Below are 17,838 nucleotides of genomic sequence, written 5' to 3' on the forward strand. Positions count from 1 at the left end.
TAGTAGTCCTTCTAGAAATCCGATGTGAGGTTGGTTCCAGAGGTTGGTTCCAGAGGTTGGTTCCAGAGGTAATTAGTACGAGTAGGATCTTTTCCGGGCATTCTCAAGGCAGAGGAAGCATCCTGCAGGCATGTGTAGTCTCTTCTCCTTCTTCTTGTGGGCAAATGCCCATCTCAATGTTTCTTTTATATTCGTTTTTCAACATGTAAACATGATCAATACAGATATTTGTACAGAAATAATGCTCAAAGAAAGAAAGAAAAACCAACATTCTTCAAAAACCATAAAAGAGTCATTTGAATAAAGTAGTCCTCACTAAGAGGAGCTGAGGAACACATTGAAAGAAAACTGAATCTAATAGTTTAAAAAAAAACAAAATCAAATACCCCCCCTCAAAAAAAATCCCAAAACGGAAAGAAAAATAATAGGATATCCTTACAATCTCTTAATTAACCCAGCCTCAATTGCAGTCAAAATATGAAAGTCTTCTCTCATCAAGAAATGAACAGAGTTGTATTGGATCAAAACATGACAGGTTCTTTAATCAAACTGATCAAACATTTGCAAGTAAGTCTAAAGCTGGAACTGAGTGCTGATGGAGATAATCTCCAGACACTTTTTTTTTCTTTTCCTGGGTCCGTTGAGAGATTTCTGAGGTGATCTGTACTCTCCCTCACAACATTAGACAAGGTAAAATATAAGGGTAATTATGTATAAGAACATAAGAATACTGGGGCAGACCAATGGTCCATCAATCCCAGTAGCCCGTTCTCACTAATACCTGGCCAAAACCCAAGGAGTAGCAATATTCCATGCGACCGATTCAGGGCAAGCAGTGGCTTCCCCCATGTCTTTCTCAATAACAGACTTTGAACTTTTCCTCCAGGAACCTTTACAAACCTTTCTTAAAACCAGCTACGCTAGTCGCTCTTACCACAACCTCTGGCAACGCGTTCTAGAGCTTAACTATTCTCTGAGTGAAAAAAAATTCCTCCTATTGGTTTTAAAAGTATTTCCCTGTAACTTCATCGAGTGTCCCCCTGTCTTTGTAATTTTTGATGGAGTGAAAAATTGATCTACTTGTACCCGTTCTACTCCACTCAGGATTTTGTAGCATTATTTGGTTGATTATTTCTTCTTCAGACTTCTCCAATATTGCTGCTAAATCCAAACTATCTGTGGATATCTTTTTCTGCCACAGGCACCATAGGAATACCAGACCCTGGAGATGGTAAGGGCATATAATACAGATTAATGGTTAGTGCAAAATATATAGACAGCAGATGTAAATTCTCAAAACTGACACATTTCAATTACTAAATTGAAAATAAAATAATTTCCCCTACCTTTGTTGTCTGGTGATTTTATTTTTCTAACCATCTTTTCCCAGTCTCTGGGTGCATTTCCTTCTGTCTGTGTTCTTAACCATATATCTAGGGCCTTCTTATCTATTTGCTGTTTTTCTCTCCTTTTTCACTATCTGCCCTACATCCATCTTTAGCATTAACTTTTAACATTCAACTTTCTTCCTTTTTTCTGCTTTCTTCTCAAAATCTATCTACTTTTCCATGTCTTCCCTTCCCTTCCCATCTATCCATGTGTACCATCTCCTCCCATTTTCTTCTCCCCTATTCCCATCTATCCATAAGAAGCATTTCATCTTATCTCTTCTCTGCTACATCCATTGCTGTGTACCATCTCCTCCATTTCTCTCCCCTTCTCCTCCATCCCGGTGCACCATCTCATCCCTCTCCTGTTGTCAGACATCTCTGTCTTCCCCCTTCCCCCTCCTATGGTTTGGCACCTTTCTCCTCTCTTTCCCATAGCCTGGAATCTCTCTCCTCTCCCATGGTCTGACATCTCTCTTTCCTTCCCTCCCTCTTCCCGAGGTCTAACATCTCTCTCTTCTCCTTTCTGCGGTCTGGTATCTCTCTCTCCCCTACTTCCCTTCCATTCTGTGGTCTGGCATTTCTCTCTCTCTCTCTATCCTTCCCATTCCAGTGATCTGACATCTCTCCCTTCTTTTGGTCATCTCTCCTCCCTCCCAGTGTAACATTTCTCCCTCCCTCCTCCCACCACTATCATGCCCAACAATTTTCCCTCTTTCTTCCTTTCCCCATGTATACCATCTCTCTTTCCGTCCCACTCCCACTGTCAGCCTGCCTGCTGTTCTTTCTACAGCATTTCCTTTTCCCATGTAGGCAGGATGCTGCAGAAAGAACACTTCTGGGACAGGCCGACAGTGGGAGGCTCACTTCGTTATGCTTCTGGCTGCCTGAAGATTTTAAATTACAGCGACAGGGAGGTGGTAGATGGGGGGGGAGTTGGGAGAGCCATACTTCTAGTTGCCAATTATTGGAGAGGCCATGGCCCTGTGGCCTCCCCCGTTCCAACTCCTATGCAGTAATAATGAAATGGGAGATCCTTATGGAACTCCACATGGTGGAGTCCAGTGATCAGAGTAGTCCCTATCTTTTAGGACTCTGTATCTTCTCTTTTCCAAGAAGCCTTGGAACTATTTTAGAACCAGTCCTGAAATTCCAGATTTGGGTAGTCTATTTAATAACAGTGAGTGATTTGTTGTGTTGAATGCTGCAGAGACATCAAATTGTAATGGCAGCATTTGTCCTCCCATACGTACAGTTGATTTTACCCTAGAAATCAGGTCGACCAAACATGTTTCTTTACTGTGTAGGTTTCTGACCCCATCTTGAGATAAATTTAAGGGAATTCTAAAGAGTTACCTTTTCAAAGATGCATTTGACTGTTAAACAGATTAGGTTACAGCCAGAGAGGTTCAATAATTCTTATTTCCTATTTTCCCTATTGTGAGTTACCTTTTATGTACTCTTTATTTATGTTTTGTAGTTCTCCCAATTTTTCCCATTGTTTTATGTTGGTCAAGTATTGTCCCGTGGGTATCTACCTGTTTGTCTCCCCCTTTTTTAAATATGAATTGTAAAACGTTTAGAAGCCTTGATTTACATTTTATCAAAATTTTGAATAAACTTGAAACTTGAGAGGGGAACAGGAGATTCCATCGTGTAATGTAGTTTTTTAGATGGGACTTGACTACAAACTCTATCAGCTTTTCATGAACTGTATGCTTGCTACTGGTCTATAATTAGCCACTTGAGATTGGTTTGAGTCAACACCCTTTTGGGATGAGTGTTAGTATAAGTTCACCAAATGCCTTTGAGAACCATCCTTGCATCAGTATAGAATTGACCACATTAGCGAGCCAGTTAAGCACTTCTGACATGTCACAATACAGATAAGATAGACATATGTTAAGTTGGCAGCCCGTTCCTACTACTCTATTAACCAGAAGTCTTAGGTCCTTCCCTGTAATGGTATTAAAAGTTGTCCAAACTATATCTATTGGTATATTGACTAAACTAGTGTTAATGATAATATCATCTGATAGATTATCTCCAGTATTTCCAAATTGTTTAAACATGGTCCCTGTCTTATTTGAGAAATATAATGTTAATGTGTTAAGTTTAGGAGGATCTGTATTTGAGGACTTCACAGGAATAAGTCTGTTAGTTTAGTCAAGGTTTTGAATAGTTTTCTTAGGTCTGGTTTATCCCAATCATATCTTTAAATTAAAACTCAATTCTGAAAAAGCTAAAGTTTTTTTAGCAAGTCCAAACGACAAAATCAAAGATATAACATTACATTTCAATGGCCAGGACTATCCGATAGCCACCTCCATTAAAATACTCGGAGTTACACTAAATTGTTATCTAGCCCTTGACGAGCATATCGATTTACTAGTTAAAAAATGCTTCTTCGTGTTGTGGAAGCTCTGCACCATAAAAAATATTTTGATTTAACATCTTTCAGACTGTTGGTACAGTCCTCGATACTGAGCATTCTCGACTATACTAATTTACTTCGGATCCTACAAGAGAATTTTTATAAGACTAGGGATCATTCAAAATTTAGCTGTTCGATTGATTTTTAGCTTTAAAAAATTTGATCATGTTAGTCCTTATTATCATCAATTACACTGGTTACCAGCAGAGGCAAGAGTTTTGTTTAAATTCTCCTGCATCTGCTTTAAATCTCTATTTGGTTTGGCTCCAGTTTACCTTTCCTCAAACTTTGAGCTGTCTCATACCATCAAGGCCACTCGCAGTTCTTGTCTATTTGCCTATCCGACATTAAAATCTTGCCGTTATAAGAGATTTTTGGACAGAACTCTTCCATTTCAAGCAGGCAAAATGAACGCCTGGCTAAGTGAAACTATGTCACATGCTTTTTCCTATTACTCTTTTAGAAAATTGGTGAAGACCTATCTTTTTTATAAATTTGTCATTTGATTCTTGACTGTTTTTTAATCCATTGTTGGTATTTCCTTAGTACTTGTATTTTCACTGGTTGAACTGTTCTCTTTTCTGTGAACCACCTAGAACTGTGATGGTGTGGCAGTATACAAGAATAAAATTTATTATTATTATATCTAAGAAATATTTGCATTTATGTTGTTTAATTTGGCTGTTGTAGTGTGTAAATTGTTTTCTTCATTTATCTCCAAGCCTAACTTTTTCTCGATTAATGGAGCTATATTGTCGAGTTGGTTTCCATGGATTTTTATATATTCCAGGGGTAAGAAAACAAGAAGGCAACAGGTCCACTAGCTCTATCATGTGGCAAAACAAAGAAGCAGACCAAAGAAGATACAAATGAAAGATCTTTATTCAAAATACTTCCCGCAACACAAGAATGTGCCCAAAATGGCCACTTTTTGCCTGTATAGCTGCATCAGGGGCAAACCAGGTGGTGAAATGCATGTTAAAACACCAAAGCTGTAAGTACAAATGTGCCTGGGTTAGTGAAGATTAGGTGTTTTTAATGTGCATTTCACCACCTGGTTTGCCCCTGAAGCAGCCAAATAGGTAAAACACGGCCACGTCTGGCACATTCTTGTGTTCCTGTGAGTCTTTTGAATAAAGACCTTTCATTTGGATCTTTGTTTTGTTCTGTTTCATCCATTCCATATGATTTAGGTCAGGATTTGAGTCTATTTTTTGTAGAGAGGATCCCATTCTTTTTCAGAACAGGTTGGCATCAAATTTTCCTCTAGTTTTGATTGGTTTTCCTTTTTTGATATGGATTTACAGTATGTGCAGAGTTCTGCAGTTAAATGTGAATCTATATATATAAAATCGGAGGTATGTATGTGTGTATGTGTGTATGTGCCGCGATCACGCAAAAACGGCTTGACCGATTTGAACGAAACTTGGTATGCAGATCCCTCACTACCTGGGGTGATATGTTTTGGGGGTCTCGCGACCCACCTGCACACGTGGGTGGAGCTACAAACAGAAAATCAGAATTCACCCATTCATGTCAATGGAAAAAATGTAAAAAGCTGCCATTCTCACTGTAATTCAAAAACGGCTTGACCGATTTGAATGAAAATTGGTATGCAGATCCCTCACTACCTGGGGTGATATGTTCTGGGGGTCTCACGGCCCACAACTCTATGTTGCTTGCTCAAGGGTGGGTTCACCCAAGAATTTATATGTTCTTGCTCCAGGAGGTGAAACTAAAATTGTTGTTTATAATCACGTTTTGCGTTAGTTGTATTGTATTCATTTTGTCAAATATTTCACATTATAATTTGAATATTGTACTTTTTATTAAGCTGTAAAAAAATAATTTCATTCACCACTATAAAGTATCTTTATTTGAATCCATTTACAGTGTTATTGCTATAATTAAATACCCGTGCAACGCCGGGGCATCAGCTAGTCTGCATATATAATGGTCCACAGAACTAGAGGTGACCAATCACTATAAAATAAGCTCGGATTATTCGCCATGATCATGTCCAGCATGTGATCCTTTTCGTGGGTAGGGCCCATTGTAGTATCTAAGAAATCGAGATTGTCAAGATATTGTCTAAATTCTTTTACTTCCCTGCCTGACGTGTTTTCCATATGTAGATTAAAATTGCCTGTCAGTGTCAAATTGGAGCATGTTAGTGTAGCATTCAATATGGTGCACATTTTGACCAGGAGCCTGGAGGTCTATAGAATAGTATGAGGCCTATAGATTGTTGCTCAGGATCTGTTTTAATGAGACAGAATGAAACACTATGGCCCTCTTTTACTAAGGTGCGCTAACTGATTAGCGTGCGCTAATCAATTTAGCACGCGCTAATCGGTTTGCGCACCTTAGCAAAAGAGGGGGTATGTCTGAAACTGAATAACTAACTTTTTCAATTTCCAGGAAGCTTTTATAGATCATCGCTATTACGCCTCCCTTTTTTCTTTGGTCTGTTTGTAACATCTTATAGCGCGCTGGCAGATCTCTGGTGTTAATGGATCTGAGTTGTTCTTTAGCCACTTCCCTACGATAAACATTAATCTGAGGTTGACTTCTGCAATCATATCTTGGATTATAGTGGTTTTGTTACATACAGATCTTGCGTTCACATAGCCACAAGGAATGCATGACGATGTTGGGTGAGGTTCAGATTTGACGTAGGTGATGGGTTTCAAATTTCTATGAGTGTTATTTGTAGGCATTCTGTACCCAGAATTCATATTGTCTGCTTTAATATTTTGAGGCAACTTATCAAAGTAGCTTGTTAGTTGCCTTTGGGATATATTGTTCAGTGTGGTTGTCCACAATTTTTAAAAAGTTGATATACATAGTAACATAGTAGATGACAGTAGATAAAGACCCGAATGGTCCATCCAGTCTGCCCAACCTGATTCAATTTAAATTTTTTACATTTTTTCTTCTTAGCTATTTCTGGGCAAGAATCCAAAGCTCTACCCGGTACTGTGCTTGGGTTCCAACTGCTGAAATCTCTGTCAAAACCTACTCCAGCCCATCTACACCCTCCTTGCTACTGAAGCCCTCTCCAGCCCATCCTCCCTCAAATGGCCATATACAGACATACCGTGCAAGTCTGCCCAGTACTGGCCTTAGTTCAATATTTAATATTATTTTCTGATTCTAGATCCTCTGTGTTCATCCCACGCTTCTTTGAACTCAGTCACCGTTTTCCTCTCCACCACCTCTCTTGGGAGTGCATTCCAGGCATCCACCACCCTCTCTGTAAAGTAGAATTTCCTAACATTGCTCTTGAATCTACCACCCCTCAACCTCAAATTATGTCCTCTAGTTTTAACATTTTCCTTTGTCTGGAAAAGATTTTGTTCTAATTTAAAACTCCTCAAGTATTTGAATGTCTGAGTCATATCTCCCCTGTCCCTCCTTTCCTCTAGGGTATACATATTCAAGGCTTCCAGTCTCTCCTCATACATCTTCTGGCGCAAGCCTCCTATCATTTTCGTCACCCTCTTCTGAAACGCTTCAAGTCTTCTTACGTCCTACGCCAGATACGGTCTCCAAAACTGAACACAATACTCCAAATGGGGCCTCACCAATGATATAATAATCAAAGTCATATTGTAAGCTTAGCAGGCCTATGACGATTGTCACCCTAGAGTAACAATCAGTACCCACTTCATAGTAGTCAGGCAAGTATGTAACATCTAGGGTGAATAATTGAAGTCAGAGTATTTCGTCATTAGTTAGATGCTACCTGTTACAATTTTCACGTGCCATGGAGGGAGATTTTTGATATGAGGTCTAAATCTGAGTTTGGATGTTTTGGGATGTGTGTCCAAAAATTGGATAGAGAAAATAACCAGTTTTGAAACTGCAAAACATCTGTCTTGTATTTTCAAAAATGACCATTTCTAGACATGTGCGCTTTTAGTGCGTCTATATTTTTTGATCATTTTCAAAAAACAAAACATTGAAATGAAAAATGCACAAAACAAGCCATTTTGATATAGGCGGGGCTAGCATTTTTAGTAGACTGTCCACACAGACATGCCAGCAGAGCAGTGGGTCACTCTAGGGAGCACCAAAGTGAAGTTCACATAAGGGGTCTCAGGTACACATCTCACTATAACCCCATTACATTGTTTAGGGAGCTTCCCAAAACCTACTGGATCCATCTGTCAAAAATTCCAATAGCTCTTATTGCTGCAGGTGTCACCTATATGTCAATACAGTAAGGTTTTGGTGGATTTTGATGGACTCACACTTTCTACTATAAGTGTACTGAGTGAGAAATGGTCCTGTGTCCCCTTCTTGGAGTCCACTGCATTGACCTACTAGGTTAGTCCAGGCACCTGCTTGCTGTTCTAGTAGGACTGGCCCTAATATCTTTAGGGGTGGTGGAAGGGGGTCAGTGACCACTGGTAGAGTGTGGAAGGGTCATTCTTACATCCCCCTAGTGGTCGTCTGGTCAGTTTGGGTACCTTGTTTGCACTTATTTGTTTTCAAAATAAGTCTAGCCCCAAACATTCAAATTGTGCCCTGGATATTTTGTAAAATGTTTGACTATCCCTGTAAAACATCCAGATCCTAAACCCCACCCTACTCCTGCCCAAACCATGCCTCTAACACCGCCCCCCCCCCTTGGAATTTAGGAAAACACCAGAAGAATGACATAACATTTGTCTAGAAAATAGGTTTCATAAATGGCAATTTGAACATTAACATAAGAACATAAGAAGTGCCTCTGCTGGGTCAGACCAGAGGTCGATCAATCCCAGCAGTCCGCTCGCGTGGCAGCCCAACAGGTCCAGGACCTGTGTAGTACCCCTCTATCCCCTTCTCCTTCAGAAAATTGTCCAATCCCTTCTTGAACCCTAATACCGTACTCTGTCCTATCACACCCTCTGGAAGCGCATTCCAGGTGTCCACCACCCGTTGGGTTAAGGAAAACTTCCTAGCATTCGTTTTGAATCTGTCCCCTTTCAACTTTTCCGAATGCCCTCTCGTTCTTGTAGTTTTCGAAAGTTTGAAGAATCTGTCCCTCTCCACTTTCTCCATGCCCTTCATGATCTTGTAGGTTTCTATCAGATCCCCTCTAATTCTCCTCTTCTCCAGGGAAAAGAGCCCCAATTTCTCCAGTCTCTCAGTGTATGAAAGGTTTTCCATACCTTTTATCAAAAGTGTTGCTCTCCTCTGAACCCTCTTTAGTATCGCCATATCCTTCTTAAGGTACAGCGATCAATATTGGATGCACCATTGCCCGATACAATGGCAGGATAACTTATTTCGTTCTGGTTGTAATACCCTTCTTGATTATACCTAGCATTCTACTCGCTCTCTTAGCGGCCGCTGCGCACTGTACCTTTGGCTTCATTGTCTTATCCACTATTACCCCCAAGCCCCTTTCTTGGGTACTCTCACTCAATAACATCCCTCCCATCGTATAGTTGTACCTCGGGTTTTTGATTCCTACATGCAATACTTTACATTTCTCTACATTGAACTACATCTGCCATCTCGTCGCCCTCTCCCCTAACTTATTCAGGTCCTTTTGTAATTCCTCGCAGTCCTCTTTAGTCTGAGCACCACTAAATAGTTTGGGGTCATCTGCAAATTTTATTATTTCACACTTCGTCCCTGTTTCTATATCATTTACTAGCTGGTGCCCCGGCGTTGCACGGGTATTTAATTATAGCAATAACATTGTAAATGGATTCAAATAAAGATACTTTATAGTGGTGAATGAAATTATTTTTTTACAGCTTTATAAAAAGTACAATATTCAAATTATAATGTGAAATATTTGACAAAATGAATACAATACAACACACACAAAACTTGATTATAAACAACATTTTTAGTTTCACCTCCAGGAGCAAGAACATATAAATTCTTGGGTGAAGAGACCCCCAGAACATATCACCTCAGGTAGTGAGGGATCTACATACCAAGTTTCGTTCAAATCGGTCAAGTCGTTTTTGATTTACTGTGAGAATGGCAGCTGTTTACATTTTTTCCATTGACATGAATGGGTGAAATATGATTTTTTGTTTGTAGCTCCGCCCACGTGTGCAGGTGGGCCGCGAGACCCCCAGAACATATCACCCCAGGTAGTGAGGGATCTGCATACCAAGTTTCGTTCAAATCGGTCAAGCCGTTTTTGAAGTACTGTGAGAATGGCAGATTTTTACTTTTTTTCCATTGACATGAATGGGTGAAATCTGATTTTCTGTTTGTAGCTCCGCCCATATGTGCAGGTGGTCCACGAGACCCCCAGAACATATCACCCCAGGTAGTGAGGGATCTGCATACCAAGTTTCGTTCAAATCGGTCAAACCGTTTTTGATTTACTGTGAGAATGGCAGCTGTTTACATTTTTTCCATTGACATGAATGGGTAAAATCTGATTTTCTGTTTGTAGCTCCGCCCACGTGTGCAGGTGGGCCGTGAGACCCCCAGGACATATCACCCCAGGTAGTTGGAATTACTGTGAGAATGGCAGCTTTTTACATTTTTTCCATTGACATGAATGGGTGAAATCTGATTTTCTGTTTGTAGCTCCGCCCACGTGTGCAGGTGGGCGCGAGACCCCCAGAACATATCACCCCAGGTAGTGAGGGATCTGCATACCAAGTTTCGTTCAAATCGGTCAAGCAGTTTTTGAATTACTCTGAGAATGGCAGCTCTTTACATTTTTTCCATTGACATGAATGGGTGAAATCAGATTTTCTGTTTGTAGCTCCGCCCACGTGTGCAAGTGGGCTGCGAGACCCCCAGAACATATCACCCCAGGTAGTGAGGGATCTGCATATCAAGTTTCGTTCAAATCGGTCCCACAGCTTTTTACATTTTTCCCATAGACTTGAATGGGTGAAATCAGATTTTCTGTTTGTAGCTCCGCCCATGTGTGCAGGTGGGCCGCGAGACCCCCAGAACATATCACCCCAGGTAGTGAGGGATCTGAATATCAACTTTCGTTCAAATCAGTCCCACAGCTTTTTACATTTTTACCATTGACTTGAATGGGTGAAATCAGATTTTCTGTTTGTAGCTCCGCCCACGTGTGCAGGTGGCCTGCGAGACCCCCAGAACATATCACCCCAGGTAGTGAGGGATCTGCATACCAAGTTTCGTTCAAAGCGGTCCCACAGCTTTTTACATTTTTTCCATTAATTTGAATGTGTGAAATCTGATTTTCTGTTTGTAGCTCCGCCCACATGTGCAGGTGGGTTGCGAGACCCCCAGAACATATCACCCCAGGTAGTGATGGATCTGCATACCAAGTTTCGTTCAAATCGGTCCCACAGCTTTTTACATTTTTTCCATTGACGTGAATGGGTGAAATTTGATTTTCTGTTTGTAGCTCCGCCCACGTGTGCAGGTGGGCCGCGAGACCCCCAGAACATATCACCTCAGGTAGTGAGGGATCTGCATACCAATTTGCATTCAAATCGGTCCCACAGCTTTTTACATTTTTTCCATTGACTTGAATGGGTGAAATCTGATTTTCTGTTTGTAGCTCTGCCCACGTGTGCAGGTGGGTCGCGAGACCCCCAGAACATATCACCCCATGTAGTGAGGGATCTGCATACCAAGTTTCGTTCAAATCGGTCACACAGCTTTTTACATTTTTTCCATTGACTTGAATGGGTGAAATCAGATTTTATGTTTGTAGCTCCGCCCACGTGTGCAGGTGGGCCGCGAGACCCACAGAACATATCACCCCAGGTAGTGAGGGATCAGCATAGCAAGTTTCGTTCAAATCGGGCAAGCCGTTTTTGCGTTGGCAGCTTTTTACATTTTTTCCATTGACATGAATGGGTGAAATCTGATTTTCTGTTTGTAGCTCCGCCCACGTGTGCAGGTGGTCCGCGAGACCCCTAGAACATATCATCCCAGGTAGTGAGGGATCTGCATACCAAGTTTCGTTCAAATCGGTGAAGCCATTTTTGCGTGATCGCGACACATACACACATACACACACATATACACACATACATACCTCCGATTTTATATATATAGATATACTTGCTGATGCCCCGGCGTTGCACGGGTATTTAATTATAGCAATAACATTGTAAATGGATTCAAATAAAGATACTTTATAGTGGTGAATGAAATTATTTTTTTACAGCTTTATAAAAAGTACAATATTCAAATTATAATGTGAAATATTTGACAAAATGAATACAATACAACACACACAAAACTTGATTATAAACAACATTTTTAGTTTCACCTCCAGGAGCAAGAACATATAAATTCTTGGGTGAAGAGACCCCCAGAACATATCACCTCAGGTAGTGAGGGATCTACATACCAAGTTTCGTTCAAATCGGTCAAGCCGTTTTTGATTTACTGTGAGAATGGCAGCTGTTTACATTTTTTCCATTGACATAAATGGGTGAAATATGATTTTTTGTTTGTAGCTCCGCCCACGTGTGCAGGTGGGCCGCGAGACCCCCAGAACATATCACCCCAGGTAGTGAGGGATCTGCATACCAAGTTTCGTTCAAATCGGTCAAGCCGTTTTTGAAGTACTGTGAGAATGGCAGATTTTTACTTTTTTTCCATTGACATGAATGGGTGAAATCTGATGTTCTGTTTGTAGCTCCGCCCACGTTTGCAGGTGGGCCGAGAGACCCCCAGAACATATCACCCCAGGTAGTTGGAATTTCTGTGTGAATGGCAGCTTTTTATATTTTTTCCATTGACATGAATGGGTGAAATCTGATTTTCTGTTTGTAGCTCCGCCCATGTGTGCAGGTGGTCCGCGAGACCCCCAGAACATATCACCCCAGGTAGTGAGGGATCTGCATACCAAGGTTCGTTCAAATCGGTCAAGCTGTTTTTGAATTACTGTGAGAATGGCAGCTTTTTACATTTTTTCCATTGACATGAATGGGAGAAATCTGATGTTCTGTTTGTAGCTCCGCCCACGTGTGCAGGTGGGCCGCGAGAGCCCCAGAACATATCACCCCAGGTAGTGAGGGATCTGCATACCAAGTTTCGTTCAAATCGGTCAAGCCGTTTTTGAATTACTGTGAGAATGGCAGCGTTTTACTTTTTTTCCATTGACATGAATGAGTGAAATCTGATGTTCTGTTTGTAGCTCCGCCCACGTGTGCAGGTGGGCCGCGAGACCCCCAGAACATATCACCCCAGGTAGTGAGGGATCTGCATACCAAGTTTCGTTCAAATCGGTCAAGCAGTTTTTGAATTACTCTGAGAAAGGCAGCTCTTTACATTTTTTCCATTGACATGAATGGGTGAAATCAGATTATCTGTTTGTAGCTCCGCCCACGTGTGCAGGTGGGCCGCGAGACCCCCAGAACATATCACCCCAGGTAGTGAGGGATCTGCATATCAAGTTTCGTTCAAATCGGTCCCACAGCTTTTTACATTTTTCCCATAGGCTTGAATGAGTGAAATCAGATTTTCTGTTTGTAGCTCCGCCCATGTGTGCAGGTGGGCCGCGAGACCCCCAGAACATATCACCCCAGGTAGTGAGGGATCTGCATACCATGTTTCGTTCAAATCGGTCAAGCCGTTTTTGAATTACTGTGAGAATGGCAGCGTTTTACTTTTTTTCCATTGACATGAATGAGTGAAATCTGATGTTCTGTTTGTAGCTCCGCCCACGTGTGCAGGTGGGCCGCGAGACCCCCAGAACATATCACCCCAGGTAGTGAGGGATCTGCATACCAAGTTTCGTTCAAATCGGTCCCACAGCTTTTTACATTTTTCCCATAGACTTGAATGGGTGAAATCAGATTTTCTGTTTGTAGCTCCGCCCATGTGTGCAGGTGGGCCGCGAGACCCCCAGAACATATCACCCCAGGTAGTGAGGGATCTGAATATCAACTTTCGTTCAAATCAGTCCCACAGCTTTTTACATTTTTACCATTGACTTGAATGGGTGAAATCAGATTTTCTGTTTGTAGCTCCGCCCACGTGTGCAGGTGGCCTGCGAGACCCCCAGAACATATCACCCCAGGTAGTGAGGGATCTGCATACCAAGTTTCGTTCAAAGCGGTCCCACAGCTTTTTACATTTTTTCCATTAATTTGAATGTGTGAAATCTGATTTTCTGTTTGTAGCTCCGCCCACATGTGCAGGTGGGTCGCGAGACCCCCAGAACATATCACCCCAGGTAGTGATGGATCTGCATACCAAGTTTCGTTCAAATCGGTCCCACAGCTTTTTACATTTTTTCCATTGACGTGAATGGGTGAAATTTGATTTTCTGTTTGTAGCTCCGCCCACGTGTGCAGGTGGGCCGCGAGACCCCCAGAACATATCACCTCAGGTAGTGAGGGATCTGCATACCAATTTGCATTCAAATCGGTCCCACAGCTTTTTACATTTTTTCCATTGACTTGAATGGGTGAAATCTGATTTTCTGTTTGTAGCTCTGCCCACGTGTGCAGGTGGGTCCCGAGACCCCCAGAACATATCACCCCAGGTAGTGAGGGATCTGCATACCAATTTGCGTTCAAATCGGTCCCACAGCTTTTTACATTTTTTCCATTGACTTGAATGGGTGAAATATGATTTTCTGTTTGTAGCTCCGCCTACATGTGCAGGTGGGCCGCGAGACCCCCAGAACATATCACCCCATGTAGTGAGGGATCTGCATACCAAGTTTCGTTCAAATCGGTCACACAGCTTTTTACATTTTTTCCATTGACTTGAATGGGTGAAATCAGATTTTATGTTTGTAGCTCCGCCCACGTGTGCAGGTGGGCCGCGAGACCCACAGAACATATCACCCCAGGTAGTGAGGGATCAGCATAGCAAGTTTCGTTCAAATCGGGCAATCCGTTTTTGCGTTGGCAGCTTTTTACATTTTTTCCATTGACATGAATGGGTGAAATCTGATTTTCTGTTTGTAGCTCCGCCCACGTGTGCAGGTGGTCCGCGAGACCCCCAGAACATATCATCCCAGGTAGTGAGGGATCTGCATACCAAGTTTCGTTCAAATCGGTGAAGCCGTTTTTGCGTGATCGCGGCACATACACACATACACACACATATACACACATACATACCTCCGATTTTATATATATAGATATACTTGCTGATGCCCCGGCATTGCACGGGTATTTAATTATAGCAATAACATTGTAAATGGATTCAAATAAAGATACTTTATAATGGTGAATGAAATTATTTTTTTACAGCTTTATAAAAAGTACAATATTCAAATTATAATGTGAAATATTTGACAAAATGAATACAATACAACACACACAAAACTTGATTATAAACATTTTTAGTTTCACCTCCAGGAGCAAGAACGTATAAATTCTTGGGTGAAGAGACCCCCAGAACATATCACCTCAGGTAGTGAGGGATCTACATACCAAGTTTTGTTCAAATCGGTCAAGCCGTTTTTGATTTACTGTGAGAATGGCAGCTGTTTACATTTTTTCCATTGACATAAATGGGTGAAATATGATTTTTTGTTTGTAGCTCCGCCCACGTGTGCAGGTGGGCCGCGAGACCCCCAGAACATATCACCCCAGGTAGTGAGGGATCTGCATACCAAGTTTCGTTCAAATCGGTCAAGCCGTTTTTGAAGTACTGTGAGAATGGCAGATTTTTACTTTTTTTCCATTGACATGAATGGGTGAAATCTGATGTTCTGTTTGTAGCTCCGCCCACGTTTGCAGGTGGGCCGAGAGACCCCCAGAACATATCACCCCAGGTAGTTGGAATTACTGTGAGAATGGCAGCTTTTTATATTTTTTCCATTGACATGAATGGGTGAAATCTGATTTTCTGTTTGTAGCTCCGCCCATGTGTGCAGGTGGTCCGCGAGACCCCCAGAACATATCACCCCAGGTAGTGAGGGATCTGCATACCAAGGTTCGTTCAAATCGGTCAAGCTGTTTTTGAATTACTGTGAGAATGGCAGCGTTTTACTTTTTTTCCATTGACATGAATGGGTGAAATCTGATGTTCCTTTTGTAGCTCCGCCCACGTGTGCAGATGGGCCGCGAGATCCCCAGAACATATCACCCCAGGTAGTGAGGGATCTGCGTACCAAGTTTCGTTCAAATCGGTCCCACAGCTTTTTACATTTTTTCCATTGACTTGAATGGGTGAAACCTGATTTTCTGTTTGTAGCTCCGCCCACGTGTGCAGGTGGGCCGCGAGACCCCCAGAACATATCACCCCTGGTAGTGAGGGATCTGCATACCAAGTTTCGTTCAAATCGGTCCCACAGCTTTTTACATTTTTTCCATTGACTTGAATGGGTGAAATATGATTTTCTGTTTGTAGCTCCGCCCACGTGTGCAGGTGGGCCGCGAGACCCCCAGAACATATCACCCCAGGTAGTGAGGGATCTGCATACCAAGTTTCGTTCAAATCGGTCCCACATCTTTTTATATTTTTTCCATTGACTTGAATGGGTGAAATCAGATTTTCTGTTTGTAGCTCCGCCCATGTGTGCAGGTGGGCCGCGAGACCCACAGAACATATCACCCCAGGTAGTGAGGGATCAGCATAGCAAGTTTCGTTCAAATCGGGCAAGCCGTTTTTGCGTTGGCTGCTTTTTACATTTTTTCCATTGACATGAATGGGTGAAATCTGATTTTCTGTTTGTAGCTCTGCCCACATGTGCAGGTGGGCCGCGAGACCCACAGAACATATCACCCCAGGTAGTGAGGGATCAGCATAGCAAGTTTCATTCAAATCGGGCAAGCCGTTTTTGCGTTGGTAGCTTTTTACATTTTTTTCCATTGACATGAATGGGTGAAATCTGATTTTCTGTTTGTAGCTCTGCCCACATGTGCAGGTGGGCCGCGAGACCCACAGAACATATCACCCCAGGTAGTGAGGGATCAGCATAGCAAGTTTCATTCAAATCGGGCAAGCCGTTTTTGCGTTGGTAGCTTTTTACATTTTTTCCATTGACATGAATGGGTGAAATCTGATTTTCTGTTTGTAGCTCCGCCCACGTGTGCAGGTGGGCCGCGAGACCCCCAGAACATATCACCCCAGGTAGTGAGGGATCTGCATACCAAGTTTCGTTCAAATCGGGCAAGCCGTTTTTGCGTTGGCAGCTTTTTACATTTTTTCCATTGACATGAATGCGTGAAATCTGATTTTCTGTTTGTAGCTCCGCCCACGTGTGCAGGTGGGCCGCGAGACCCCCAGAACATATCATCCCAGGTAGTGAGGGATCTGCATACCAAGTTTCGTTCAAATCGGTCAAGCCGTTTTTGCGTGATCGCGACACATACACACATACACACACACATACATACCTCCGATTTTATATATATAGATATATTGAATAGACGTGGTCCGAGCACCGACCCCTGCGGAACACCACTCGTGACCTTCCTCCACTCCGAGTAGTGGCCCTTCTCTCCTACCCTCTGCTTCTTACCCGCCAACCAATTCCTGATCCATCTCTATATGTCTCCTTCCACCCCTTGTTTCTTCAGTTTCCAAAGTAGGCGTTCATGGGGTACCTTGTCAAAGGCGTTTTGGAAATCTAAATATACGATGTCTATGGGGTCCCCTTTGTCCATTCATTTGTTAATTCCTACGAAGAAGTGTAGTAAGTTCGTTAGGCACGATCTCCCCTTGCAGAAGCCATGTTGGCTTGTGATTAGAAGTTTATTTCTTTCAAAATGCTCATCGAATCTGTATTTTATCAACACTTCCGTCTTTTCCCCCGGAACCATGGTCAGACTCACCAGTCTGTAATTCCCCGGGTCACCTCTTGATCCCTTTTTAAAGATGGGCGTAACATTGGCTATCTTCCAATCCTCCGGGATCACTCCTGTTTTCAAGGATAGATTGCAAACTTACTGTAGTAGTTCCGCTATTTCCTCCTTTAGTTCTTTCAGTACCCTAGGATGGATTTCGTCCGGGCCCGGCGATTTGTCAGTTTTTAATTTTTCTAACTGCCTACATACGTCCTCAAGGCTTACTTCCATGGATGTTATTTTATTTGTTTGGTCTCCTTTGAATATTTGCTCAGTTTCCGGTATGTTGGATGTG

The sequence above is a fragment of the Geotrypetes seraphini genome, chromosome 3, assembly GCF_902459505.1.
Source record: "Geotrypetes seraphini chromosome 3, aGeoSer1.1, whole genome shotgun sequence".
NCBI classification, from domain to species: Eukaryota; Metazoa; Chordata; class Amphibia; order Gymnophiona; family Dermophiidae; genus Geotrypetes; species Geotrypetes seraphini.